The sequence below is a fragment of the Saccostrea cucullata genome, unplaced genomic scaffold (genome assembly GCF_032062105.1).
Source record: "Saccostrea cucullata isolate Sc308-1 unplaced genomic scaffold, CSIRO_AGI_Scuc_v1 ctg6777, whole genome shotgun sequence".
NCBI lineage: Eukaryota > Metazoa > Mollusca > Bivalvia > Ostreida > Ostreidae > Saccostrea > Saccostrea cuccullata.
In genome coordinates, this window is record NW_026927338.1 from 13,792 (window position 1) to 18,330 (window position 4,539).

General features: G+C 35.0%; 1 long non-coding RNA gene across 1 annotated transcript; it reads right to left on the reverse strand.

The window, feature by feature from the left end:
* Positions 1–967: 967 nt before the first annotated feature.
* Positions 968–1,522, reverse strand: LOC134274119 (uncharacterized). The gene is made up of 3 exons (XR_009993550.1): positions 1,435–1,522; positions 1,106–1,150; positions 968–1,028 (listed from the first exon to the last, which is right to left on the reverse strand). It is a non-coding gene; the product is annotated as an uncharacterized LOC134274119 (long non-coding RNA).
* Positions 1,523–4,539: the final 3,017 nt, after the last annotated feature.

Consider the following 4,539-nt stretch of genomic DNA (forward strand, 5'->3'; position numbering starts at 1 on the left):
TGTCCACAGACAGATGGACAAACAAACAGGGTGATTCCTATATCCCCCTTCCAAAAACTTTGATATCAAAATCTTAAACTTAGTAAGAAAATGTTTTTTGTTCACTGCTTTAAGAGCCATATCAGAAATCTGATTCAAATTGTTCATGTTCCCTTCAGCTGTCAATCATTTTCTTCACAGAGAGTGTTAGACCTCTGCCTTTTCACCAATGACATCAAGATACATAATCAAGGTCTTCCTTCTATGTAATGGACTATCTTCATGCTCTTGAGAAGCCTGGCATTCAGATGACTTTCACAAGGTGTTTGGAAAAGTTGTCGTCTGAAGTTGATTCCACCTACAAAAGAAAGATACAAAATCAATCCAACTAACAACTTCATTTAAAACAAGTTCATTTTGACACAAATAATGCTCATGCTGAGACAGTGTTTCACAGCCCTGAGCCAAAGTCACACCTTCAATGTCAAGGTCAAGGTAAAATTTGATGGAGTTTTCAGGTCTGTATTTCTATATGCCTCATGGAACAGCTTCATACTTGGCATACAATGCTCCTAATGATAAGGTTGTGTGCCATGACCCTAACTCAATGGCAAATTTCAATGCTAAGGTCACAGTAGACTTCAATGAAATTGTCTTATCTAAAATGCATTTCATACCTGCCTCAAAAGCACAGCTTACATGACACAAATGTGCCTCATATATCAGTCTTTAACAACCTTTGACAGAAGACCAGGTGAGCAATACGGGCCCATTTTAGGCTTCTTGTCTGGGTTTAAAATATGAAGTTCATAGGTCAAATGGATTTAAGTTATTGAGTCACAATCCTTTCAAGTTTGAAGTTTCATAGCATTTGAGTTATCTCTCGACAAAGAAATGGATGAACAAAGTGATTACTGGTACTCTTTGAAGCTGGGCTTTATGAACAAGCTGATGCTCAAGTAGTTCTAAACAATTCAGTACATGTAAAAAATTCAGTACAAACCTCTATATTCCATATGTTTTGAATCTGGTTGTACTTCATGGTTATTCTGTAGTTCACATAGCAACTCATCATCATCATGATTCTCCTGAAAGTATTTCATATCTGTTTACAAATTTACATGACCCTACTGCATATAGTTGCTGATTCTTTATAATAAACAAGCTGATGCTAAAAGTAATTTAAAGCAAGATAAGTTTGTGAAACAGTATGCCCCCAGCATCAACAAATATAAAAAAGCTAGTTTTAGCAAAAGATTGATCTAAAGGTTACTGACGTTGGTGTAATTTAAAAAAACTTAATTAGTGGATTATGTATACAAAATATGATCTCACAGTTCAAAAGTCATGGTAAAGGTTAAAGCTGACAACAGATAAACAGAAAGGAACAAACAAAAATATGTTCATGCTCTTTGTGCATAATAATTCAGTACATGTAAAAATTTCAATACAAACCTTTATTTGTTCCACATTAATTGGATCTGCTTGTACTTCAAGGTTATTTGTTAGTTCACATTGCAACTGATTATCATCATGATTCTCCTGAAAATATTTTAGACCTGTTTACAAACTTACTTGAGCCTATAGCATATACAGGTATAGTGACTGGGGTATGATATAAGACATTAAACTGGACAAAGGGGATACTCCAATTTAGTTTCACATTTTCAGAATTATCGTTTTCAGAAATTGTGCCCAACATGATAAGGGCTTAGGAGGAATAGCACCCCACCCACTCCTTACTTTTTTGGGAAGTCAAAATTTCCTGTAGTTAAAATTTATAAATCCTGGTTCCGCTCCCCTCCACTTTAAGGGTCAGGAGCAAATTTTGAAACCAGAGTTGAGTCTGTTATCCTAGTTTCCCTTCCCCTTTTCAAATCAATATTAGCAACCTCAAGTTTTGTCATCTTGTTTTAGTGTAGCTGCAGAACTGTAGCTCTCCGAAAAAATATATATTGATAGACCTGAGATAATGAGGTGTAGCAGGTATGGCTATGAATTTTTTTTGAAATATTGTTTGGAAATATTGTTTGAAATATTACTTATCAAAAGAACACTAATATGCAGACATACACGATTGGAAATCTACCAATTTGACCTTATCAGTGATTGATGAATATGCTCTAAATAATAAAGTCTGAAATATCTGGCATTTTTCAGGTTTTTTTTTTAAAATATTTTCTGTGCCAGGAAAACGTCAGAACCAGCGCCATTACGAAAACTGGAAATTTCGCCATTTCCAGTCAGAGTTGATTTCCCATACCTGGGAACCGCATTAAATGCCGTTGTTACAATTTATCAATGGTACAATGCTTTAAGTACTTGACAATATCAATGAAAAGAAAATAATCACTCCTCTTTTCGATACAGGATTTGTATATTTTTTTTTAATTTGTAAACGCACGAAATGAAAACAAATCTCGACAGTCAGAGAAAATGTTTCCATCATGGATCATATATTTACAAAAAACCATAAAAACTATATTGGTAAGTACTAGAGGCATTGTACTATTGATAAATTGTGAGTTTGACAAGTAATTGCAAGCATCGAAAATACACCGAGAATGCCGCCTCTGCTTGGAATTCCCAGTTTTCGTAAAGGCGCCGGTTATGGCGTTTTCCTCGCACGTAAAATACAGAAATAGTTAAATAGCCAGGAAAACGTCAGATATTTCGGACTATATATAGTACTTTTCAGTCACCTACAAACTCTTGATGCTGTCGTGTCCTCTGTAACCGCACAAGACCTGCTTCATACATCTTTCCATTCGACCATTGTGTTTTTCTTCTCCGACTTCTGCTGCAACTCCAACTTTCTGTTCTTTATCAGCAGGAGAGTTCCACAAAAGGGAGATAATCGTTCACGCGTTTTCATATTTGTGGTACATTCTAAATCAAATTATTTGCTATAGAGTAACCAACTACCATTTTTTATTATTGGATTTATAACTTCAAAGCTCGTAGTTTCCACTGGGTGAAAAAAGTGGTTTCCCATCATGGGAAACTTTATGGAAACCACATGGAAACTTCAAGTTTACATCATGTTTCCCAGTGGTTTCCGTAGCGGATGCTAGGTTATTCCGCGAAGTTTCCGTGACATGGAAACCCCCTACGCTCCGATTCCATAAGGTATCCCGAACCACGGAAACCTCTGTAAACCTGAAGTTTCCCGAACATCCATGTAGTTTCCCGTAATGGGAAACCTGAAGATTCCACTGGTTTCCAGAATCAGGAAACTTGATGGAATCGGAGCGTAGGGGGTTTCCGTGGAATGGAAACTTGGTGGAATCTTTAGGTTTCCTTTTACGGGAAACTACATGGAAGCTTGGGAAACCTCATGATTCTTAAGTTTCCTTGACTCAGGAAACCATATGGAATCGGAGCGTAGTGGTTTCCGTGGAATGGAAACTTGATGGAATCTTTAGGTTTCCTTATACGGGAAACTACATGGAAGCTCGAGAAACCTCACGATTCCTAAAGTTTCCTCCACTCAGGAAACCATATGGAATATGAGCGTAGTGGTTTCCATGGAATGGAAACTTGATGGAATCTTAAGGTTTTCTTTTATGGGAAACTACATGGAAGCTCGTGAAACCTTATGATTCCTGAAGTTTCCTTGACTCAGGAAACTATATGGAACTTGTGTAGCACTTTCTGTGTGGCAGAAACTTGGTGGAATTATCTGGAGTCCCATTCCTTGTGGAAATTACTGGGAAACTTTTAAGATTCCCTAACTTTTCTGAAAGGAAGCAATGTGAAATAATGCGAATTCTTTTAAAAATCTATCAAAAAAATTTATTACATGTAAAAGGAAAAAGCATTACCATTTTTTATGTTTAATAATTCATTTGATGTACAAAAACTGTAACTGTATTTTTCAATGTTATCAAAATATTAAATAAATTCAAATATCTTAGATAAACAATGGAACAGTCTTTCACATTTAAGTCCATTCATAAGGGTCATTAAGTACTTTCAACATCAGTTTCCTGGTTTTCTTCTCATCACCTATGATCTGCAATATTCATACAAAATTATTATATGATGTCAGAATTATAATGCTTGAATATAACTTAGAAATCTGAAAGATCAGTCAATGTCCTTAAATATACCAATATCAATAATTACTTTCCATGACCATGATACATATGATTTCAGCATTTAATGTGTATTTATTTAAATATTCAGATGCTTTATGATAAGTGAAAAAAAAAATGACGCAAATACAAATAATGTTTTCAGCCTTTTATTATGTTAGTAGAGAAATTATTGCTACATGTATAATTTTTCCAGAACCCTGCTTTAAGTTTGATTCATTTAAGAAGAACATTACCCTTTATAATAACAAAAATATTAGGGAGAGATTTTTTTTTAAATTTTAACATCAACCTAGAAATTGGTAAAGTCATTAAAGTCTCCTTCACCCCATTGCACAAAAGCTTGATTACACCAGGGGAGAAATATATTCTGGACTACGATTTTAAACGAAGATATACAGTAGATTTTGATATTGGCCTTTTGACCTAGAAAATTCCATTTCCAAGGTCACTTTTCATCCTC